Source organism: Centropristis striata, chromosome 2, assembly GCF_030273125.1.
Source record: "Centropristis striata isolate RG_2023a ecotype Rhode Island chromosome 2, C.striata_1.0, whole genome shotgun sequence".
Lineage (NCBI taxonomy): Eukaryota > Metazoa > Chordata > Actinopteri > Perciformes > Serranidae > Centropristis > Centropristis striata.
In genome coordinates, this window is record NC_081518.1 from 39072990 (window position 1) to 39099541 (window position 26552).

Sequence of the window (26552 nt, forward strand, 5' to 3'; positions counted from 1 at the left end):
TCCTCCTGTTAAAGAAAATGGTAATCTATATACAATTGAGTATCGTTTGTAATTGGTGTGAATTAAAACACAATATGAATCTGACAAGACCGGAATCTGCATTGTCCACAAAGACTAATTATCCACTTCTTCATCCAGGAACTGTTTTTACTTTATATTATAACAGTCAACATTATAATAACCGTCTCTTTGTAGTTGATCAAAAAGCTGAGCAAAAAATCTTTAAGTTGCACCTTGTCTCATCTTGATGCACACAAAAGAGCCAACAACGCTGTTTTGATCACAGTGACATTGAAATTATCAGGCAGTTTATGGTTTATGATCATGATTACCTGCATTAAAGGAATACTTCACCCTCAAAATGACTATTTGTATGTCGATTACTCACTCTGTGTTAACTTGAATTTGTGAAGAAATCTTCTCCTGCACGGCTCCATGGTGAAAGAAGAACAAAACAGTTTCACGCTTGCACAGGCATGCTACTCTTCCGGATGAGTAACATGCGAGAAAGAAAGAAAATTTAAGGTAACACGGGGTGAGTTATTAATATACAAATCATTTTGCGACTGAAGCATTCCTTTAGCAAGCGGTCACAGAAGCTCATAGGTTCATACTGAAGATGTGAATCACACATGTACTTGTAGTTTTAAGTACTTTAACAGGAGTCAACTGTGCATTTGCTGGGGATTTTTTTCAGCAGCAGATAAATACCAATTGGTGTTTTATGCATTTTTGGCACCAGCCTTATGGGATCACTTCAAATTGCAGCAGTTTGGCTCAATGATGGGAATTTAATCGTTTTTGGATAACAATGGGGGTGTATAACAAAGAGGAAAACGCTATATAAGTCTCTGCTTGCACAGGACATGCTTGGTTTTAGTGTTTTCACAGGATTTGTTAACAATTAAACAGAAAAAATGCACCCCACCAGATCCTTTAACAGCAGCACACACATTGGTTTTGTGATAGCAATGCTGGATATTACCCACCTGAACCAGCTGAATGACAGCAGCATGGCAGGCATACTGTTATCTGTGCAATTACACCACACAGTATCAAGATAATTCTGAGGTATGATTTGATGCTCTGAGACATTCCTACAAGCTGAGATGGGGAAAAAAGAGAAGCTACTGGAAAATCACAGACCCAGAGTCAATTTAAAGCTGACAGTTACAGAGAATCTCTGTGAAATACCATGAGAATTGTTTTACCTGTAGGGTTAGCATGTAAAAAGCTCCGCTAAAACAAATGGTGGGTGGCAGTTGAGTGAACTGTGTTGCCAAGAAAACAGACAGGTTCAACCCAGAGGAAGCTTTCAGAGATCTTTTTGGTCTTTATGCTGTCAGAACCTCTTAGACTGAACATGTGTCAACTTTGCCAAAATAACAATGATGAGAAACTTTGAAAGAAAACAGTCTTTTGTGTTCTGATCCCTTTTTTTGTTCTTTTTTAGATAAAAATCTAATATTTAGACATAGAGATTTTGACTTTAGCCTTGAAATATTTTGCAAAAAGATGGTTTCAGTTAACGTAAAGCTACAATAACCAATATTTCCATATAAACAATGTAATCAAATATGATCAAATGACTATGCAACAAGTCCTCCAACATAAACGGCAGAAGAGGTCGTGTGTCAGTACCACAAATTACGGTAAGTAGGCATGTATCGCGGCTCGCATTTCAGGGCACATATTATAGCAACGCGGCTCGTGGTACAACGTTCCTTCTAAAAATAGCACGCACATACGGTCCGTGGCTGTAGAAAAAGACTGCAGTTTCTGTGGATTTATGTTGTAAAACCACTGACTTTAGGTTTAGGCAAAAACACTTCTGTTAAGGCGTTATAAAATAATTCTCCTCCCTTTTTTTTTTTCAATGGTCTGGAATTTACCTACAAAAATAGTTTTTGTGTCTGATTTCCTGAAGATCAATTGCAATAGTATTTGCTAAAGGAAATTAGAATAAAATGCAGAATAAGCAAAATGGCTAACTGTTTATTTCCTGTTTCCAGTTCAGTTGCTTGTCAAACTGTCAAATTGTGTAATTGTATAAATAAAAAACTAGTTCAGCTAGTTCAACACAATGTGAAAATATACAGTTAGCATTTGCTGTGCCACCTAAATCCAAGTTAAATAAAAGTTGGAGAGTTACATTACATACATTTGACTTAAATGGCTTAAATTAAACAACTCAAAATAAATGCTAAAATTGTGTGTTTTCATCTGGTTGTGCTGCAAGTGGACAAAAAAAATCACCATTGTTGCATAAATTCAAAATGCCATGAAGAAAATATGGAAATGCCCAGAATTGTCCAGGAAGATGATGTAACCTAATAACTTAACATGTTTAAATATAGTGGCATCTGCTGCTGTTTTTGAATGTTTTTTTACTTGTAAATCATGAGTGCTTTGTTGAACAATCAGAAACGGATTGCTATTTGAAATGTTTCTCAGTTTATTACTGGTTAATCTGGTGAGATTCAAAGTTGATTTAGGACTCAAAAGTAGCCCTTTCCCCTCAATTAGATCCATTGGAACACCAGTAAACCAAATCATAAGCATTTGTGTCATGTTGGTTATTGTTGCCCTTCGTCTGGAACGCTCACTGATCCTTGACGTAATTTGCAAACAAGCTATTTCAAACTATTCCAAGCATCTCCCCTTGCTGCCATTTGAGGCCACAAAAATTTCCCAGTGCAGCTTTAATGGAAGAAAAACAACAAAATCCTCACGGCCCAGACTGAGCGAGAGGAAATGTGGACAGTGCTGCAGAGTGTAAGAAGCTTTCCACAGAATTGTGAGACAGTGTGTGTAGCACTCTGAAGGCACTTCAGCCAAATGATATGCCTCTCGCTCCTTCTCTCCGTCTCCCTCCTCCCTCCTCTTGCAACTAGTGTGTTTTTGTGTCTCTATCCAAGTGTTTACTCTGGCTGCAGTTTTTCAGTGCTATCTCTTCCATCCTCCTCTATCCAAGTCCTCCAACTTACAAAACCTCTTTTACTGCTGCACAAAGGCAACTATGTTCTTCTTTGTGGCGTGCTTGTTTCCCCCGTCTCGCTCATGTTCTGGCAGTCTGCAGACTGCCCTGCTTCAGCATTCCCCCCACGTCCCTCCACTCCTCTGCCAGACTGCAATAATGTGTCTAAGTGCAGCTCAGCATGGCGGTGAATGGGGACTCTTTTCAATACCACCTGCCATATATCTAACCCTCGGCTGGTTACAGGTGGAGGAGAGACACAAAGCTCCGAGCTTAGATGCTTGTGATGGGAGGAAGGCTCGGCTGCCTGCTGGGCCTCCGAAACAACCTTCTTGTGGTTCAATTTCACATACAGTGATGGAAACCGTACACCTGGCGTGTTTCTTACACTTTGTGCATGTGTTTGATGAGGTGCCAGATACAGAAAGTGCAGACAGTTGAGTACTGTCTGGATTACGGTTTGCTGCACACTACATCTTTGTAGCTTTAGCTGCTACAGGATGTGAATACAAGTCAAAACTCACAATATTACTTTTGAAAAACAAAAATAAGCACAGGTTTTGCATTAAATATTTGTTGTAAGTTCTAGTTTCCAACAATTTGGTAAACCAACGACATATAAAATTATACATTATACCCCGCAACTTCACATGACAAAACGATCACAGTTCGGTTAAGTTTAGCCAACAACACTACTTGAGTAGGGTGAGGGAAAAAATCACATGGTTAAGTGTAGAAAAGATAGGTAAAGAAGTAGAATAAATGGACGTAACTAAGGGAGGTGAGGTTTTTATATAGGTGACAAAGTTTGATACACAGAAGTTATGTGACATAACTTAACTTTTGGTTTTACATGGGACACAAATTGTATTTGTTTAGCCCACCCACTAGGAGTGGACGTTTTTTACACTCTGTGACATCACTTCCATCACCTGGCATCCATCGTAATTACTACAGCTAGGGGGCGCCACTTACAACAAACGTACATATGGTGGATTTAAGTTACTGTACAAATGACTCATGGGGTCATTTTTTTCGAGGTACAGTGTCATGATTTCATGTGAAATATAAACGGATTGATTGATTTGAAGCTTCTCATTTTTGTTAAACTTCTTCAATTCATCCACCTTATCAATTTAATAGATTTTTGTAAACTCCCCCGAGTGCAGGATGAGTCATCAAACAGGAAGAGAAAAGACGGGGAGTTTAATTAAAAATACTCTAATACTGATTATTTTTACATAAATTTGGCATATACTAAAAGATAAATGAAAAATTAACACAGGGACACAGAATTAAACTTTGAAAATGTATTTTAATATCACTGGGACTTTAAGTAAGTCTGCCTGTCTATCCGCTGCAGCTGAAGCCAATCCACAGCTGAATACAGGGTATTTATTGTGTTTTTCTCTTTCTGGCAAGAGACATTCATTTTGAAGAGCCAGCAGACAACGTAGTGATTCATCAGTAATGCTTTTGTCACAGTTAGACCCATAACGGCAGATAAGCAATGCTGGGAGCGGCGTGAGACAGACCCAAACATTGAATTTAAGTTGGGAACCAATTCTCAGAAATATGTGTCTGACTCTGATAAGTCAGTGTGCTCTTACAGCCATCAATGTGGACTTCCTGTTTGCTCATAAATTGATCAAAATACAGTAGCTGAAATCTTTTAGGATGGCCAGTTATCAAGACTCCCTCTGTTTCACAAAGAAAAATCCTCTTTTCCTTTCCCAGAGGCCATTCAGACATTATTAACAGTGATTTCATCCAGACGTCTGGGCTCACATGCAAGCAAGGCTCAGCTGAAAACTCCTCAATGTTTTTTTTTCTTTCATAGCCACGTAATAAAATGCTCTGTACTCATATATACAAGCACGCATAGAAACCTGGTGAAAAGAAAGGTTATTCTAAATGCTGCATCCTTTATATACAGGCATGTTGTTTACAATAAACGCACAAGGTCTTGTCTTTGTGTTTTTTATTTCCATGCGGGATTGACGCATGTTGAGTTGAACACATTTCACACTAATGGGTTGCTGAAGAACAGAGGCATTTAAATGTTCCACAGTGATTCTCAGAGGTAGGGAAAACGTTTGACTATAAGGAAAACATTTGAATCTATTGCAAAAACTGCATGAGTTGTTTTGTTTTTCTCTGCTTCAGTCGGATTTTATAATATTTTATAGGTCTATACAATAAATAAAAAGGATAAAAGGCAAGCATCTTGTCAAGCGACTGATGGCTTGCACCACCAGTTAAAATATATGCTGCAAATGCATTGAGAGAGTCTGGGTGTCTTTACTTTAAACCACATCCCTGGTTCTATACAGTGTGTCCCTGCTTTCAGAGATCATTGCAGAAGGCCTTTTGAACCAGCAGAGGGCAGTTTAATCCACAAGAGATTTTTTTCTCCTGTTCCTAAAAGGTGATGTACTGTATGCAGTCACAATGAGACAGCAATAAAACCTCCACACAGCAATACAAACACCTCATGTTTGTACCGAGTATCTGTGGTTCACACTTTAATAACAGTTGGTTATAGTCTGACCACTTGACCCAAAACACGAACCACCACTTTCAGGTTAGAAAGCAGTTACAGCAGTGGAGAAAGAAAAGAGCTGGTGGAAACTGTTCTGTGGCTAGACAGCAAGTCTGAACAGCACATCATGTGATTGCAGTTCAATATTTCTACCACTGAAAGTGAAAATATTGTGCAATAACTCCAGTCATACGTCTGTCTTCCCTATTTATTGATTACTGTAAACATTGCAAGATTTCTGTTAACAAGATGCAGCAGTTGGTAGCTGGAACTTTTGTGGCTTTAAGCCTTGCCTTCAAAATAAAAGCAACTGGTGGGAGGTTAGTTTTCTAGCTAGGCTACTCTGGGCCTGCCTACAATTTTTAACACACACACACACACACACACACACACACACACAATTTTTGCTCCATCAAAATTACGTTGATTTGTTTTGGTTACTTTATAAAGCTATGTGTAGCTAAGTGTAGCTAAGGTATATAATAAACACACAGTGTAAAACGGAAAACAAAAATAAGTTAAAAGTCATCAAGCCTAAAAAGAGGGTCTGGAAATGTATTTCCTGATATCATTTATTACCCAATATAGCTTATGTATAAGACTTTTTTAAATTTATGTATTACTTATTTTATTATGAAAATCCCACACAGGATGGAAATACAATGCTGCTACCTTTATCGTGCCACAAGAGACCGACCACGAGACTTTTCTACAACAGTCAAAAATAATAAAACCTTACCTCAAGTTGTCTATACATTTTATTTTAAATCACTTAGTTTACTTAAGCCTACTCCACCACTCAAAACCTACTTCCTGTCGTCTGCAACTAAACTGCTAAAAGAAACCCAAGGCAAATAGTGCTTATAATAGCCCTCGTGCAAACTCCTCCCACTGAGTTGTCCTGGGAAACACTAACAACTGTAACAAAGTGCACTCAATCCTCCTGCTTCTGAACGGGGAGAGTTTGGTGGAAAACCCGCACCGCCGCGCATCCATTTCTCTCTACACTACAAACTTTTTAAAGGACATTTCGGCCCTGCTCCAAACCCTGCGAGTCCATCCATCAGGAGGAATATTATGCGTCCAAAAGCTGCTGCTTCTTCTTCACACTGGGCTCAGTCTGCTTGAGGTAAGAGGACTCATTTACAATGAACCCCGTCGTTTACTGTAGACTGATATGAATAGACCGTGGCGTTTCTTTCGGCGGTGTTTTACATGGTGGGAAGTTGTTTAATGGCTGCGGGACGCTGGGTTTTAACTTGTTGCTTGGTAGCCATGACATCCTCATTCAGAGCCTGGAGGGCCAATGTGGGAACTTCTCACGTTTCTGTGAACTCAGCGACAGCGAGGACGGTCTCTCTTCTCCCACAGAAATGTAAAATGACACTATTCAAAAGCAGCAAACGTAGATGATATTTAAACCTCTGAAGTCCAGGAGAGTTTGGTTCAAATTTGTCAACTTCCTATGCATTCATTTCTGTCTCTGTTTAGCATCTTTCATTACATGCATGGCTCCTTTTTCTCAACAAAAACTTAGCTATCAGTTAGATTTTTCATTTTGTTTTAATTAACAAAGTATAAAGCTGCAAAGAACCCGAAAATACAAACAGAAGACACAGGTGTCTATGGAAATGTACCATTAAAAAAAACTATTTAAACACGCAAAAACAGCAGGAAAAATAATAAATAATAAAACTACAGAACAGTCTATTTGCATGTAAATTAAAAATAGCAATAGTTTTCATTGTAGAAAGAAAAGTCACATTTTAAAAATGGTCTAGAAAGATAAATGGCACACTGTGAAAGCTCCTATGATTGCACTTTCAGCTGGCTTTCTCAGCTTGTCTACATATCATATATATATAAAAAAAGTTATTACTGTAAATAAAACATGTGTATTTTCAATAAATAGATGGAGAACTCCAGAGGGAGTTAAAGTAAAGCATGCTAACATTTAGGCCATGGCGATATGGCCAAAATCTTCCATCACGTTGTAGGTAATTTAATTTATCCATAACAATATATTTATTTTTACCGAATGTTTTCTGGTAATTGTATACTCCTGAGTGAATTAAATACTTGACCAGTGAAAAGTACTTTCACATTTATTGAAGAACTTTAGACCAAAATGGACCATTTAAGGTGACACAAGATTTTGTATGAAATTTGAGTTATAATGAATTTAGATTATAAAATGATGTATCATGATATCTCGATATATCATGATATTTCAAATTTATTCCATTGAGGGATGATAAATTAAGGTATCGAATAATCACCTAGCTGACATATGACCTACTGACATTACTAGAAACCTTCTCATTAGCACTAAATACGTAATGAAGGAATGTCATTATTTAAGATATTTTCAAGTGCTTGGTATGATCAAATGTGATATGAAAGAAAAAAAATGCTGTACTGTACTGCCATAGTACATGTTTGGACAAATCACACATGATCAGTCATTCTGTAAGTCTTAATGTAAAATAATTTTAAGCTGTCGTTCTCAAGTAGTCACTTTGGGAGAATTACAATAAGCCTACTAATTTCTTTCTGTGACTAATAGGTACAAAATTACACAGCTCCAGTAATAATATAAAATCCTTTTACATAACAGAAAAATGATAAGTATTGTAATATCGCCCAGCTTTAACTGTCCATATTGTACATCAATATCTACATTGTCAACAACTTAAATAAATGGATACATTTCAATTAAGCAAAATCAGACGGAGCAGACATGCTTCAACTCTCTATGGGACTATTTTTCATAATCATAGAAGTTCAATAGCAAAAGCTTCATGTTTCATGCCAGTGGGAGGATCTGCACACATGTAAAGAAAACAGTAGCCTACTAATTAATTTGCACTTGTTTGACCTCACCCACTTTAACACATTCAAAGAAACAAGCCCATAAACATGGCCGCCCTCTGGTTTCCCATGTTGTCACACACACATAGATAGATAGATAGATAGATAGATAGATAGATAGATAGATAGATAGATTACTTTATTCATCCCCGAAGGGAAATTCGGTTGTCACAGCAGTCCGGTATTCAAGTACAACAAAATACAATAAAATACAATAGAATAAGATACTGAGGTAGCATAAATAAAAACAATAGAAAAAACACAGAATAGAACAAGAACAAGGACACTTAAGAAGTTAAAAAGAAGAACATCAGTTGGTAGGATGGTTGGCAGATGTTCACTCAGAAGTCATGAAACACATCTTCTTCAATTCCATGATTACTTGGACCTGAACCCACTCCGTGTACAATCCATAGCTGTTCCAGTGAAGATGCTCAGTAGCCAGTTCCTTAAACATAGTCAGCAATTCAGTTACCCATGCCAGTTTCTTTTAAAATGACCTTTTGCCTCAAAATTGACACTGATCTGCCAAGTGATTGTATGCATTATGTTGTCTTAATACCCATACAAACACCCATATTAATAATGATATTGAATTTCACATGTTTTATGTTAAATGATCCCAAGTTGTAATCTGAGAAAACTAACAGAATGTGAATGAGCAGCTGGAAGGATTTGAGGATTTAGAACCTGTTTTATTACCTCCTACCTCACAGAAATGTTTCTTTAATTTCTGCCTGAGAGTATGGGTTACAATGACTGGACACAGTTGTTATCATTCCTCCAGGGTACTGTAATGGTAGTCACTGGTTGTGACTCCTCCAACATTTTGAGCATCTGTTCTTCCTGCTGTCATTGCAGAGACTTTTTACAGTCAACCGTGACTCAGTAGATGTGACTCTTTAGTCTAGCAGGCAGCCTAGTCATCGGCCTATTCTGTGTCTTCATGTGGATGCTTTCCACTGTGGGATCGGCCTCTAAATGTGAGCCTCTGCCTTTGAATGTGTGCCAAGTATTCACCATCCTCATATGAGATTCTGCAGAAGAGGTGGCAGTGGGAAACAAGGAAATACACCTGTTCATACTTTTCTCCAGGGTGTGTCTCATTTACAGTATCACTTCAGAAACTTTGCTAATTTTTAACTTTTATGTCTTAAAGGAAATTTTCTTATAGTGGCACCGTTTATAACTCACAACTGCAGTGTTCTACTGGTGACTGCTTTAGAGCAGCTCTGCTAGACATGGTTGGCTTTTTATCACGTTGGTCGGTCAAAGAGATTGAGTGTTCAATAAATCCTTGGATTTAAACCAGCACCTAACCTGACTTTTCAATTATTCTGATATACAGTGTGTTTGTGTAATTTGCCAATTTTTGGCAAGGAATCTCCAAAATGTTTACTGACCAAGACCTGAAAAACCAACATGGTCTCACAGGAATCCGTGAAATAGCCACGGAATCACTCAAATTTCCGTGGAACTGACATGGATTTCGCTACAATGCAAGTTAATGACAGCCATATCCCATGGCTATTCCAACATACAAAATGATTATGTACATTCACTGAGTGAATATTTAGAAAATAAAACATATATTTCTCGCTAGAAATGATCCATTTTTATGCAGAAACTAAGTCAAAATATTGATTTTTTCACTAAAAATGAGAGAACTGTCCGCCATGTTTTTTGTTCTGACTGCCGGGACCTTGAAAGTCACGTGACTTGGAACAAACCAATAGCCAAGGGATACGACTGTCATTAACTTGCATTGTAGCGAAATCCGTGTCAGTTTCATGGAAATTTGAGTGATTCCGTGGCTATTCCACGGATTTTGAGTTAAGCGAATCCGTGGCTATTTCACAGATTCCTGTGAGACCAGGTTCTGAAAAACATATATTTTGGCTGTGTGCTATCATGTCATATTGTAGGTGTCTCAGCTTTCAAATGAATAAAAGTCTTTAAAGTTTAGCTACTGTGGTTTTCACACTACAATAATTAAAATAGATGTGTAAAGTCTTTAATTTAGCTTAATGTCAAGGTATAGTAAATAATGCTTTCTATTAAAGAAACCCATGTAGTCTTAAATGTTTTGAATATTTGGGCCCCAGTAAATGTCCTGTTTTCAATCTTTGGATATTCTGTTCACAGTGATGAGGAGAGAACTACACTATGGTTCCACTTAACAAACGCTTATTACTCTTATGTGTGTCTTCCAGCTAACTTTAGGCCCAGTTGTGTGGCCGTCCCAGTTAGAAATAAGTATTTAGCTCGACTGCAAGAGACAAATGAAAGAGGAGTTGGCCTCCCATTGAGAGTACAGTAAATTACCACGAGGATTCTGCTGGCTCCAAGCTGAACCCAGCCAATTTTTCATCTTCACAAACCCCCTAATTTAATGATGATGGAGGATATGCACAGTGTCAGCCTTGTAATTACACTGTATTTACCATAGAATGGAAGCATTAGAGGAAGTCTTACAGGTACTGGTGCGGGATGGGTTTTGAATGTCTGGGAGGGCTGCTAAATTCCCCGCTGATATTCACAATAAGGCCTTGACTCAGTTTTTGTTAAGACTGGAATCGCTGGAATCCTCTCAGCACGCCAAACAGCAGCCGCACTCGCTGTTCCAAAACAGCAGCCATCTCTGCAGCTTATACATATTCTGTGCCCCGGAGTGGTGTCTCTTTCCTCCTGGGACTTATCAGGCAGACTTTGTTGTTAAGTGTTACTATGCCCGTGGTGCTGCCACATCTTTCTACGAAGAAATGTCAATTTTGCCAGCCAGAAACTTGTCTTGAGATAAAGCGCATCAGTTGCTTTCAAGTCTCTCATAGGAAAATGTGCAGCAGGTAGACAGGATGGTGGTGTGAAAGACCAATTTGTCACCATTTTTAAGATAATAGTATAGAGAAACTTTACTTAAATGTTGCTATAAATCAAATTTCTGACCTTTTAAAAAAAAATGGTAAACATAAATGCCTGACAAAGACATTTAAAGCAAACTTTGGGCACAAAGATGCTAATGGTTGGACACATTTTGGTTGATACCAAAGAAAAAGTATTGAAACAGGTTGCTTGTTAAAGTTACTGCATGTGTATGTGCTTTGCATCCACCATGACTAAGTAATGTTTCCATCTTCATTCTTGCTGATCAGATAAGATCTTGTAAATATGCACGTGTAATGGATCTGACTTATGTGTGTAATCACATAAGTCTGGTGATTAAGTGAAGTGGTCAGACTTGCATTTCCTTGCAAAAACAACAATGTGTAAAGTCTCCATATTGACCGAAGTAAACCTTTGTGTGCTGACCCAGCGGGAAGCAAACACAAAACAAAAGGATGACTCGAGTCTCAAATACAAAGATGCAAATAGATACTTACAAAAACTGGAATTTCAGGATGGATGGAGTACAAACCAGCTGTAGTATTTACTTTTTAATTCTTTTTGGTGCAAAGCCATCACCTGTCTCCAGGAGATGTTTTCTACCTGAGAATGGACACACCACAATGTGAATGCAAGGTGCATTGACACCAGGTATAAATAAGGCCTCTGAGCCTCTGTCTGCAGTGAGACCAAGCTGAAGTTTGTTTCTTGTTGGGACATTTTCAGACTGCTTGAAAACCAAGACTCCACAATGCTGATGTATTCTGTCTGGTGCACAGTACATATTTTTATATGACGTTGGAGGCATTTTATGCCTTTTTGATATTGGAGAGATGAAAGAAGGACAAAGGCCCTCAGACAAATTTGACAAATGCAAGACATTGCGTTTTTTATTTAGCGTCTAAAATACAAGACAGTACATTTTTAACATGTTTCGAAAGGTTTGACTCCATTATTTAAACTGAAAAAAAAGATGTCAGTGGTAGTGTTGTAAAAGAAACGTTTACAATGTTCATTGTAAAGAACATTTCAAGAATATTGTTCTTTACTTGAGTTTCATTTTTATGCTACTTGTACTATACTACTACTCCACTAAATTTCGTAAGTTTTCCCTCTGCTATATTTATAAATGACAGCTGTGTAACTTACTTCCGTAGTTACTACAGATTAAGACTGTACAGAACATATGATCAAAATATGATGCATTGTGATATATTAAATCACCTAGTATAAAAACCAGTCAAATGAGCACTACCTCAATCAGCTGCAACATAAATGTACTGTAACTTTTCATAATGTATTTAATGATTAGATATAAAAGTCTGTAAAACGTTAACAAGTGCTCATCACATCCAGTCCAGATGTCTTGTTTTATCTAACCAACAGTCAAAATTAAATTTGTTATTATGTAAGACAAAAAAATGCAACATATTCTTAAGTTTGAGAACCTGGAACTATCACATTTTTTGACATTTGTGCTTTAGAAATGAGTTTGTAAATGGACTTAATGAATCGATTATCAAAATGGTTGCAGATACATTTTTTGTCATTGGATTGATCGAGTAGTGAAGTTATCTTTGAAGCTTTATCGCCCATAATTACAGATTTTTATCCAATCCAATCCCCTTTATTTATATAGCACAATTTTAGCAAACACAAGGTTTCCAAAGTGCTGCACAAACAATAAATACAAAACACAATACAAAGATATGTAGTAAACAATAGATCAGTAAGATGCAATAAGATAAAATAAATTAAAAATGGGATACAAATAAATAAAATAAAATGTAAAATGTACTGCCCGCACAAAATAAAATATGCATGAATACAATAAAAACAAAAAAATCATAAAATCAACATAAAATCATTAACTTGCATTGAATTTTTAAGAAACACATTTATGAATCATTACCATCTAAGATGCATTAGAGTTTACCTATAATTTAATTGTTGAGGTTTAGCAGCTGTTTCATAGATTTTACCATCGACACCATAACACTGTAGTCGGCCCTGAACCTCCATACTCCTCTCACTGCAGTATTTGGTCTGATGAAGCGGGATAAGTGTTGTTTCACCACTGCCTTTGTATCAGACACCTGACCTGTGGCCTGCAGGCTCCTCCTCTCCCCTCTGACATCAGGGCTTTGATCTGCCTACTGTCTGTGTTAGCACAAAGCCATATTTAGCTCAGTGTAATCAGTGTGGTGAGAGCTCGCATGCCTGCTCCTCAGGATACCTGCCGAGTATAAACACACCTGCTCTCTCTGATGGACTTAAAATGAATTTAATGTGCACCTGAAGGAGTCTGCTCACAGCCGTCGACATCCAGTAGACTGAGGGTAAGCTTTCTCCTCATGCATTCACATGCTGCTTTAAAAGTTGTTTTGAAGTTTAAAGGGGACAAAAGAAAGATTCTACAAACAGCTCTTATGTTTTAGGTGGTTATGTCAACTAAACAACAGCATGATTATAATACGATTGTGGTTTATAAAGATTTTTATCCTGTTTTTCTTGTGATAATATTCCCCGGGGCAAAGTTTAACTGTGATGCACCTTCAGTGCCTAGCAACGTCTGCCTTGTGATACCGCTTAATCATTTTGACAACATGACTGCTGTTATATATATGTATAAAGTTGTAATTAAATTGACCTCGGCTTAAGGGATATTATTACTTTTTCTTCACACATTTTCAGAAAAGCCAGTTTGTTATCTGGTTTCTCGATTATTCAAGGTCCAAAATTTGTGGTTTTTCCTCCCGTTTAAAACAAAAGTTCCTGCAAACAAAAACAGACGGACAGATCCACTGTCTGAAAATCAAAGCTTTGTAGCTCTGGCACGTTCTCTGAAATATTGACTCAGTTACACTTCGCTCACAGTTTTTGAAAGTGCTCTGTGTTTTTCCGTTTTCTCCTCATGTGTATGTTTATCTTTATGCATTTAAAGGCTGTGCTTGGCATTATATTTCAGTTCCTGAATACATGTAGGAACTGAATGTAGGCATGAAATATCGCCAAATATTACGATATGATATCATGACTTTTACATTTTGGGGGAAATTCACTTGCTGCAAAAGCTCAGGAGTGAAAAAAAAGGTAAAATATAGAATGCCTATGTTCAGTATGAATGAAATGTGAATCATGTGAAAAACAACATGATTCTTACTTTTAATGCTTACTTAATTAAAGTATTGCACGTCCATAAAGTTGGGCGAAAAAAACGATGAAAAGTCAGAGACTGACGTTTAGTCCCAAATATGTAAAGTCCTGATGACATCATGATCACAATTCTTTTCACAGGCTGTGTAGTGCTCCTTGTGATGAGTATCTTCAAGCAAAAAATCGGTGGGAGTTCCCCTTTAAGAAATATGAAGCATGTATCAGTAGTGCTTAAGTGATAAGACAGGATCTTTAATTCAATATTTTTGTGATTTTCTTGAACGATCAGCAGTTACTATAAGGTGGACTACTTCAGCATTTAATGTATTAACATCACAAGTGTGAATCTCAGTTAGAAGTCCATGCTTTTATTCATTTCCTGTTTGAGAAATTGAGCGTTCCTGTGGGCTGAGAAGCCCGTTACGTAGAAGGGAATTAGTGGGGGAAGTGAGCGACTCATGCACATCGCTGGCAATTTAGTTCCCAAAAACCACTGCAGTGGTTTCAGTTTCACACTTCTTTTGGACCATTTTTGAATAATTTCTAAAGAAACGAGTAGGTTGAATTGTCTCATCTGATTGGCCTGTAGCATGCTGGAAAGACCCTAGAAAGGTCACCAGTGTTTCCCAGGGTAAACACACAAGCACACACATATTTGTGGGCAATTTAGAGTTTCTCATTGACCAAACTTGGGGCTAAAAATGAATCACAAGACTCTGTTGCCGTGAGAATTGTAATACTGACCACTAAGGCATTGTGCAACCACTGTCAGAGCTTTGGAGATACTTTTATCACACGTTCGTTGGTTTGTTAATTGAAATGATGTCACTAACAATTTACACATCAGCTGTTACTGGAGTGGGGGTAATGTTAATCTGATCAGGTCTGCTGTGAGACTGAGGTTTGCCTTGCTCAGGATTCTGCAGGTTAAACCTCTTACCTCTCAAAAGGGACTAACAGCCACTTTCCTTTCCTCAAACTCTGATGTCTCCCTGTCTTTCTGCGTTTTCGTCGCTCCTCAAACTTCTATTTAGTCTCCTTGCAACATCAGTTTGATATTTCCCACACTGTGGCTGAATGAGTAAGTGCAGTAAGTTGACGGTGAAATGTTATATTGATCATTTTGAGTGATTTTGTAGCACTGTCTGCTTCTGTAAATAAGTTGAAATCCACATCGCTCACCTGGCGATCACCTGTCAGGATCCTTTAACAAATTGAATTACCAAGTGCAGCTGAATTCAAGTAGCAGAAATTGCCCTGTTGATTATGTAACCTGTTGAACATTTACACACGGGCAAAGGAATACAGCATATTTATTCTTCTGCAGGTTTCTGGGCCCTATTGAATTTTTGGGCACGAACATTTAATCAGAAAGCCATGACCCTATTCAAACATCCCTCTAAATATTCTTTATGTAGAGGTCACCATGTCTGAAGCATAGCAGCAGCACTCTTATTTCATTGAAGGAAAAGACATTTTGAGTAATCTGTGTATTCGCTTTTTTTGCAGAAAGGTTACAAGAATATTGATACTATTCATGAGTCCATACGCTTAGTATTAAAGCTACTGCCTGCAGCCAGCTAGCTTAGCTTAACATAATGTCAGGAAACAGCTAGGTTGACTCAATAATCAACATATCTCATTTGTTTATGTCTATACAAAACCCAAAGTGCAAAATCAACATTTCCTAGTTGTATGGTAGGTTATGAATCAGGCTTTTTCTCGGTCATATCACCCATAGGTTACTGAAGAGCAGATATGAAGCTGAATGTGGGTGGTGTTGGCCTTTCTGACTCCGGCTCACCCCGGGCATATCCAAAAATGAACAAAAAGGTGGAGCATGGGTGAGGCTGAAGCAGGCCAAATGTGACAGCATCCACCTGTCACTCATAGTGGCCATGATAATGCATAACTTAAAGCCTTAATATAATATAAACATGCTCTGCAGTAGTCTGGCGACTTGTCCAGGGTGTACCCCGCCACTCAATGTCAGCAGAAATTGGCTCTAGCCCTTTGGGACAAGGATAATCAATGAATTAATGAATATTATAAACAAGTGAGTTACAAATTCACCCCTGTACAGTTGATGTGAAGGGAGAAGTTTTTTGTACCAGGCTGTAATCATGTTTATTTCTGCTGTTAAGTTGGACATTTAAACATCTGGGTCTCCAGAGAAAGGTCCCAAGGTGGCATTCATGGAACTGCAGTTTTTGGCTTAATTTTTCAGCCCAGTAGGCTGCCAATTGGTTTGGGCCAAGGAATAATCCACATTATCCACCATAAAACTACAAATTGGCATTTTTACAGTGTTTTTTGTAATGGATTAGATATAGAAGATAAAACATGATAGTGAGCTTAAGAGATACTTTGTAAACAGGGAAACAGCTAGCTCTATACAGTCTTTGTGCTAACTTTGCTTTTACTGTACAGATGTGCCAGAGGTATCTCTCGGCAAAAAGCGAACATGCAGATTTCCCGAATTGTTGTACCATTCCTTTAAAAATGTCTGCAGATCACCTCATGGCTTCATGGGGTGGAAACAGATGGGGGAGGGGGTGGCGTTAAACCTGGGGAGGAGCGTTGATCAAGGCTCAGGCCCTGATTACAGGCCGGCCCCCAGTGTGCCTCACAATAAGATAATGCTATCTAGGCCCACAGGTATTTGGTTTCAGTGGAGAGGGTAATAACTGTCACCAAACACTGAGGAGACCTTTCATCCCCCGGCCTTGTGTTGTCAGCCAGCGTTTGTGTGCAGTCTCTGCACAGAGGCAGCTTTTGTTGGGCAGGGTGAGGTCACATCACCACGATGGCCTCATATCTGTCTGTAGAGACAATAGCTAGGTTTGATTAAATCAAACAGCCGTGACTATCTAAATGGTAGTCAACATTGTGTGTCCAGGTTACTGTGGTGTCGTTGTTGAGGAGCTGACGTAGCCCTGACTAATATAGCTGTGCCACAGAAGAGCAGGGCTGATAGTGAACCGTAAAAAGAATCACACAAGGGTTGAACACAGAGCAGCTACGCACTTTGCTCTCATTGGGGATTCAGGCATTCAGTAATGTAGTGGTAGGCCAGTAACTAGTGGTAAACAAGGGGAGAAAGCATGGGAGGTTAAACAAACAACTGAGTTAAACATCAAACCCAACTGGGCTTAATCCTTCCTCAGTGTGCCACTTCTGAAGGCTTTGATTGAAAATGTTTTGTGCCCATTCAGGAAACTAGCTGCTGGAAAAAAATGCATCGGTGAATTCCTCATGAATTTGAGTGACATGCTTGTCGAGAGTTTTCGAAGTCTTGTGCTATGAGTCAGATGTTGCTCCAGTTTGGAATGAAACTTTTATTTGGACAGAAAGGCAAACAAGCCCTTCGGCCCCAAAATGTCTAGATTAATTCAGTGTTTCAGCAAGAATGTCAAATCAGATTTGATATCCATCCTATGCTCCAGCACTTGCAAATCTAATACAAAAAAGTGCATGATATGCAAAAGACAGGTTGATAATACAAGAATAAAAGGAAGTTAAGAGAAGTTGGGAATAAAATGCTGAGACATTTCATATGAACTCTGTCTCTCAGCAGGCTTTAGATTAGCTGAAAGCTCTCCTGGCACCTTTTATCTGCCATTTGGTGAAGGTTTTTATGCAAAGCTTCTTACTGTACCATGAGACCCTACATCTAAAGCACCATGCCCAAGTGGCCATTGAACCCCTGAACCTGCCGGTGTTTGTCCAAGTCTCCTAGTGATATTGCTCACATTTGGAAAACAATTCCATGTTGTGACAAACATGCCTGTAGGTGATGTTTATCATATGCATATATCTATGGAAAAATAGTCCAAAACAGGCAGAAAGAATAAGGTATCCAGGCCAGGTTGTCCTTGTCTAGTTTATACAAGAACGGGTATGACTGCATAGGTGAGGAACAAACTCAGCACTGCCCCTCTCTGAGACTTAAGTCCTGTCTCTGTTGTCATCATGAAGCCCCGGTGTTGGATGACACTTCAGGTCTATATTGGGCTTCTGTCCCTTTTTACAGGTGTCTCCATGTCCTTGACTGCAGTTCTCTATGCACAGCCTAAATCAAAAAAAGCTGCATGAAGAAGCAGCCCCAGGTAACTGTTGTCCCCATAACATGGCTCGGCATTGACATTCTTCAAGTTAATTAATGGCCAATGGGAGGTTTTTCACCCAGAAAGACTGCAGCATGAACCTTTGAGGTGATAAGACACTGATGGAAATTGGTACATTGCCTGTTATGTACATTGAGTTCAAACAATGTGACCTGTTTTGAGTTTATCCAGGAAAGGTTTAATGAGCTCAATGCTCTTTTTCAGCAGCATATTGAGATGTAAACAAAGGAGTAAAACCATCTTGTTTGCTCAGTTGTCGAGGTAAAGTGTTGTTTGTTAATTTTTTTCTACCTTATCTAGATTTCGGTGATTCACTGCTGTGTTCAGGTGAAAGGTGTGTTCAGATAAACCGTTAAGCAAATTTTTCATGAGACAAGATATGTACAAAGTAAATGCAAAGAAGCAGATATACACAAATATGCACCAAGTGATGCAAATAGGCGTCTAAGCGAGTTGCAATGTGAAAAAATTGTGTTAGATTGCAAAAGCCTATCAGCGAGTATCAAGTAGTTGCAAAATACTCAAAAAAAAATAAAATAAAATAAAAAAAAAAATAGACTCCATTGGCTGCATTTGCACAAATAAAGAGAATATAGCCGGGGTGGTTGGAAATGTCACGTCGATTTCTAGGCTAAGTATAGCAAGTTCAATGAGACGCTGTGTTGAACATAGCCATTGTGACCTTTATATCCCAATATTGATGCCATTTTGTTGATAGGATTAGTAGGCAGCCATCCACTAAAGGTGTGATAATGACCCTTTAATTCGAATACAAGAGCAGTGCTATGCGGCAGACGGGCACTTAGATTATGGTTGTGGGGTGGAATTGTGTTGCCACCTTTGGATCCTTCATGAACTCATAGGCTACTGCTTTTATTTCCTGAAGTGTTTTGGGTTTGGAAATACTTAATGGTGTCTTAGCAACTGAAGAACTCTGACCTGCTGCGAGCATGTGGGTTTCTTTTAGTAGTTTACAGAGATATGACCTTTGGACAGGAGGACTCAGATGTTCCTACAGGAAGTGTCTGAGGGAGTGGTGCTGCTAGAAAAGATTATTTTGATGCCGTCACGTGCATCAAGTCACCTCTAATCTACCCACTGTTTACTCTTCTTACCATCAATTCATTGTTTGCCCACATGCTATAATGTGATCCTATCTTTATTTAATTTTCTTTGATCCGGAAGATTTTGAAACAGTCTATCTTATAAGATGATGCCAAACAGAGGGGACACATGAATAACAAGTACAGGCATGCATTGTGTGAAAAAGAACCTCAATGTTTCTATAAATCTGGGTTAGAAAGGTTTCTAATGTCTTCCTCAGCTTCTCTAGTTTTTCCATTGTAGATCCTACCTGACATGAACACTGTAACATGACCTTTCAGGCCAAGTATTATCCACAGCACCTAAATATCTTGTTGCAGGATATTGCCTGGAACTTGTGTCCCTCTTCGATAATACTGCAGCAATCGATGTATGGACTCTAATCTTTTCTGTAGTTTTACATTAATTGTAGTTAGATTTTGAAACCGTCTACCTTATAAGCTAATGCCAAATAGAGGTGACACATGTGAAAAAGCACCACAATATTTCCATAAATCTGGGTTAGTTTTGTGAGGCTGGGTTTCCAATAGGGTTGCACAATAAATCTACATCTTTATCAAAGTCGCATTGCACATTTCCACCAATGGTTTCACATTTTTCCACTGATCTACATGGCAGTCACCCAAGATATGCAGCAGTGTGCTGGCAAAGACAGGAAAGAATACTGCACGTTAGGAAACATTAATGTGCACAGTTCTTAAAAGGCCGGCTTTGCTCATTTTTCTTTTGAAGAATACAATACTTTTGTTAGACTTCAAGGAACACATAACGAGTATGCCAAGAATACCTTTTCTATTTACAAGAAAACTCCACAGCACCTTTGTCAGAATACAATCAGGTCTGTCTCAAAGACACCTCCCAGTAACTAGACTCACTAAAGCTGTTTCTGTGGCTTATTTTGGGACCAAAGTGGTGTTTACTTGACTGTGACATTAATATTGAACGCACCTGTACCTCAGGTAATATTATTGAATCATGTATGGTAGCAAGCTGTTGACTCCCGCTGCGAACAAGGATATATCTCCCTTGGAGAGACCTTGTCAGTGAAAAAAAGCAACACATTTACAGACGGAGCTGCAAGAAAAAGTGTTTGTATATCAGGTAAAACACCATAGTCATAGTCTGTCCTGTGCATATGGTCATGTTGGTCCTCAGCTGTTGATTGGGAAGGATGTAGTCCGATTAATGAGTTGTGAAGCTAATCCTGTTCATCCTCCCATTCACGCTGCAGTCACATGGCTATTACGGCTTATTTTGATAGTCAGGGGACCTGTGTAAACCATAACAGGTCCATTCACAAGCCTGACTCGGCGTATCACCGCTCCTATCCCAGCATTGAGGGGCTTTTGTCTCTTGATTTATTGGTTCATTTGTGACGGCTGTGCACTTGAAAGTGGCTGCTTCTTTGTGGCCTTCCCGCTGCAGTGGAAGAAAATTCAGTTTTAACGGCGGTTCAAAGACAGTTTCTGCCATAATGGAGACTCTTAAGGAGCTCGGCTGAAGGCTGGCTGCACCCAGTGTTTTAGGTGGAGTTAATGGGTTGTGTAATCTCTATAAGCAGGTGTCGGGTGGCCGTAGGGTGAGCTTAGGGGATGTCATTTCTCAAGGTTCTTCTGTTACCAAAGAAAGAAACAGAGTTCAGTTTGGATAGAAGGTTTTGGTTTTTTTTTTTACCTGAATTATGTGGACAATTTGCATGGTTTTATTTACCCATATTTACCAAAGATCACAGATAAGAAGAATATATGTTTCAGGGTGTGATTTGGTGCAGAATTTGAGTCTAATGGGTTTCTCTAAAAATATCAGTTTCACTCAGGTCAATTCCCCTTTTATGTAAATGAGAAATCTGACTTTAAATATTAGCCTTTGTTTAGGTTCAATAAACTTTGGGTTTGTGGGAAAAATATCAGATTTTGCTTTTTTTCTATCCAAAACCTGAGAAAAGTACAAGTCTGTTTTTAATGTCTTCCCCAGCTTCTCCAGTTTTTCCAGTGTAGATGTTACTGACATGAACCTTTAGGTCCAAGTATTATCCACGGCACCTAAATATCTTGTTGCAGGATATTGCCTGGATAAATGTAACACAAAGTGCTTTACAAAAAATAAGAATAAAAATGGACGATAAAAATGACAAAACCAACCCCTCCCATCCCCACATACACATCTGTACGTACAAATATACATACATGCACACACACGCACGCACATAGACACGTACACACACAAACACACACTCAGACTCGCACACAGCACATATTAATGGATAGTGTAGAGACATGGCAAGGCACCGAGGATCCAGCTGAGAAAAAAGCAACCTGTGGGAGCATCCACACTGAGAGGCGGCAGGTGGCAGAGCCCACAGCCATAGGGGATGCTGTCACAGAGACCACCACGACCCGGTTAGTCTGGGGCGGACTCCACAAATGGTGCAGAGCCGCCAAGTCCCCCGGGCCCAGGGAGTCTCCAAGACCACATCCCCACAGGCAGACCCAACACACCCCCCAGTGCGGAGGCCCCCATGAGGGAACACTGGAGCTAAAAACTAAAAGACTAAAAGACAACAGGACAGGATAAAAACCAAAAGACTAAAAGACGACAGGATAAAATCTAAAATACAACGGGAAAGAAAATACAAACGATGTGATGAACATCTAAATAAATAAATAGGTACCTAAATAAATAAATGAATAAATAGTAAAGTAATCAGTTAAAAGCTAAACCAAACAGGTGAGTCTTGAGCCTCCTTTTTAAAACATCAACAGTCTCTGCGGTCCTGATGCCCTCTGGCAGGCTGTTCCATAGGCGCCGGCCGTAATGGCTGAATGCTGCCTCCCCGTAGGTTTTAGTTTTAACTCTTGAAATAATTAAAAGGCCGGTGCCAGAGGACCTCAGGACCCGCGAGGGTTGATATGCTTAAAGCATATCAGATAGATAAGATGGCCCAAGACCATTAAGACATTTAAAACTAATAAAAGAACCTTAAAATTGATCCTGAAACACACAGGGAGCCAATGCAGTGATTTTTAAACCGGTGTAATGTGCTCTCGCTCTCTGGTCCTCGTCAGCAAGCGTGCGGCTGAGTTTTGTAATAATTGTAGGTTGTGGATGCTCTTTTTGGGAAGACCAGAGAGGAGCATTACAATAGTCTAAAAGACAGGAGATAAAAGCATGCATCAGCACCTCCGTGTTGGCCTGAGAGAGAAACGGGCGGACTCTGGCTATGTTCTTAAGATGGTAAAAACCTATCTTGTTATATTTTTGATGTGTGGAATAAAATTGAGCTTAGAGTCGAAAATGAAGCCAAGGTTCTTTAAACATTGTGAAGTTTTAAAATCTTGAAGTTTTGGTAAAAGTTTCTCTCTCTTGCCTTCAGGACAGATGACTAAAACCTCTGTTTTGTCGTGGTTGAGCTGTAGGAAGTTCACTGCCATCCATGACTTGATATCCAGAATGCAGTTTAAAAGGGAATTAATTGGCTCTGTGTCTTCAGGAGACACGGGGATGTACAGCTGTGTGTCATCAGCATAGCTGTGGAAGCTGATGCCGTGTCTCCTGATGACGTCCCCAAGGGGAAGCATATAGAGATTAAAAAGAATTGGACCTAAAATTGACCCATGGGGAACTCCACACTTGATTTCATGCGTTCTGGAGGAGCATGTATCCATACTTGCAAAGAAACTTTGATCTGAGAGATAAGAACTGAACCAGTTAAAAACAGTACCAGAGAGGCCGACCAGGGTTCGGAGTCTGTTAAATAAAATGTGATGGTCTACTGTATCAAAGGCGGCGCTGAGATCCAGTAGAACCAAGACTGTCAATTTTTGTGAGTCTAAATTACACCTAAAGTCATTTAAAGTCTTTTAAAGACCTGTCTCTGTACTGTGGTTCATTCTAAAACCAGATTGATATTTCTCTAAAATGTTGTTTCTATTTAAAAAATAATTTAACTGGTTGAAAAAAAAAAAAAAAATCTAAAATTTTACTTAAAAATGGTAACTTGTGTCCCTCTTAGAAAGTATCAATCAAGGTATGGACTCTGTAGTTTTATATAAATTGTAGTGAGAAAATAACCTACAGTTATTTTAGAAGCCTCCTGTGTACTTCATGAATGACTGCTGCTGCCCAAGAGGAACAGTTTGACCAGATCACCTGTCACACCCACAACCATGAGGTCAACCCCAGAAAATAGATTAATCGCAGTCTGGTGAACAGAAATGATCAAACCTGCAGTGATGTGTTCATAGAATCAAGTGACTCTTTGTAGAGATGATCACAAAGAATTAACTCCCAAGCCTGCAGCTCTGTACAGCTTGTAGCCACATTTTAGCTCATTGTTTTACTTTGGTTTGATTTATTGTTTGGTTGAATCCCATGTCTCTCATCAACCCCCTCAATAAGACTGTTGCAACAAACGAGCTCAAACAAGACGAGAGCACACTTGCTGTTTAACACAAAACAGCAAAATAAGAGCTAGAAATTTGAAATTGGTGAAGAAAGCTGAACATCTAGCTAATTTAAAGAGAAACATGCAAAAGTCTGTGGACTCCTCAGTGGGTCATGCCGTTTTAGACAAAAAGATAAAGACTTTAGTGTAAAACTGTTCCTTGTTCATTGAAGTAGTTGTGTTAATATGTGATTCATGTTTATACCAAGAACTTAACTCTTAACAGAATCACCTCTGAAAACACATGGAGACCAAAATGGGACCCTTCCAACTATGTTTTAGCTTGATTACACAGCTTCTACCTCAGGATGTTTTTGCTAACTAGCTTAGCTTGACAGCCACACTAAAGTGGAGGTTTTGGAAGTATGTGGTAATATAACAGGCCTCTCTAGGAATCCAGAGACATCCTGTGATGATGCAGTATAAGTATGACTCAGCTTCCTTTATTTTGAACAAATATTTTTGCAGATTATTTGAAAAAAGTCCAAAACAGAAGTGACCAAAGTAGGGAATGATTAGAGCAGGTAGCTGAAAATGCCTCGGTTAAAGGTCATGAAAGTTAATGTGTTTCTAACTGAAGTGCGTTTAACTATGATAATCAAATTCCACCTGCACACAGATGTACTGTTAAATAATAATTAAACCTTCTATCCTCTGTAATAAGTAATGACTCAGTCTTTGATCAGAACTATTGCACTATTTACTCTGTATGACCACAGATACACAGTGTAGCGGTTTGACAGTGACGTGGTGCCAGTCGGAGCTAATCTGACAATTTTATTTTGTATTTTGATTTGTCAAACTTACACAGGACCCATGCATACCCATGCATGGTCCCTACTGACAACCAGAAATCAAGTAGTACCTTTTCCAAAGGCGACCCATTAAACACAGAACACACACACACACAAGAATTTGCAATTCAACACAATGTATTATACAATTCATTGTCCCAAATTCAACCCACAATTCAAACAACCAAAACACCAAAAATAGTCTCTTTCTTTCAATCAAAAATTGTCCTCTTCATTTCTAAATGTTTCTGAATTTCATACAACTATGTTATTATTTATTTACACATTTCACAGCCTTTTTCTGAGCATTTCATTCACCTGGTAGTGTTTGCCTTGTAAAATCATATTTCATAGGCTAATGGCAGATTCAGATATACTTGAAACATGTTTTATTTATTCATTATTTTTACAAAAAAGAGCTTTCTAAGGATAGGGCACCTCCAGCGTCCGTTAGGTGTGTTCAAAACATAACTCGATGAGTAAGCTACTATTGTTGCGTAATTGATTTATTTTCCACTGCTCGAGGCAAATAAACTAATGACGATGACAGCTGTGTTTATGGTAGATGGGTTGCCACAACGACAATCACATGTTATGGATTCACACTGTACAGAAAGTTAAGAGTAGAGCGAGTAAATCAATGCATTGCATACAACTGTTAAATAAAGAAGATTTTAAATAATGTTAAAAAAGAGAGTACATTTTGTCAGTGTTGGTATTGCGGTGGGCCGCCACAAATGCATCAGTGCATGGGAAAAACTGATGAAGCTGAAACTAACTGTAATTATTTCTAATAGATACATAAAAATCACTAAAAAAGCTTTTTCTAAATAACAAAGATATTGTTAATATAGTTAACCCTGACCAGATGGGAAAATTTAGATTTTTTTTTCAAGCTGCTATTACTGTTGCTGCTGTTAGCTGCTTGTATATATATATATATATTATTTTTATTTTTATTTTTTTTAATTTTTTAATTTTTTAATTTTTTTAATTTTTTTTATTTCTTTTTAAATTTTAATTTTTTTTTATTTTATTTTTTTTAATTTTTTCTGAATGCATGGAGAGAAGCCATCCACAATTTTACTGTACTTGAATATAATGACAATACAGATCTTTCTGATTCTGATCACAAGGACTTTCCGCCCCTTAACAACTGTGAAGTGACCATCTCAGTGTCAGAGGTGACTGTGTCTGTGTCTGAGGTGTTGTGTTCTGCTGCCAGGTGTGAATGTGTAGAGAATATAAAGCAGAGTAGTGCTGACAAAGGTCACAGAAACATTCCTTGAATGAATAAATATTATCAACTCTTTCTTCAATACTGAAAATTGAAAATGTAGCAATGCACCTACCAAATATATATATATTTTTTATTATGCAAGGATTTGGGCCTGCTGGTGATTAACAGGACGTCACGTCAAATGAAATGTCAGCCAAGAGTGGTGTGGGTCTTGCCTGTTGAAGCACCCTTAAGTAGGTCCTTAAACCCCTGCTCATGTTCTCCGCAGTTGTCATAAAGAGAGTAACAGCAGATGACAAATGTCCAAAATGTCCAAATATAAAAGAAGCAGTAAGTCTGCTGGGGACACTGTGCGAGAGTCTTATCAGTCAAAGTCGTGCATGTGTTGAAGAAGCTGGTTCCTGGCCCAGTGCA

At 38.5% G+C, this 26552-nt stretch overlaps 1 protein-coding gene across 7 annotated transcripts in view; it reads left to right on the top strand.

The window, feature by feature from the left end:
* Positions 1–6427: 6427 nt before the first annotated feature.
* Positions 6428–26552, top strand: part of LOC131985749 (A-kinase anchor protein 13) — a 150411-nt gene continuing 130286 nt past the window's right edge. For 6 of the 7 annotated variants that reach the window (XM_059350857.1, XM_059350855.1, XM_059350859.1 and 3 more), the window contains exon 1: positions 6428–6648. The gene's annotated coding sequence lies outside the window, so the exon portion shown is untranslated. Of the gene's footprint in view, positions 6649–13478; positions 13613–26552 lie in introns of those variants that run through there. The other variant, XM_059350856.1, reaches the window with a different exon arrangement.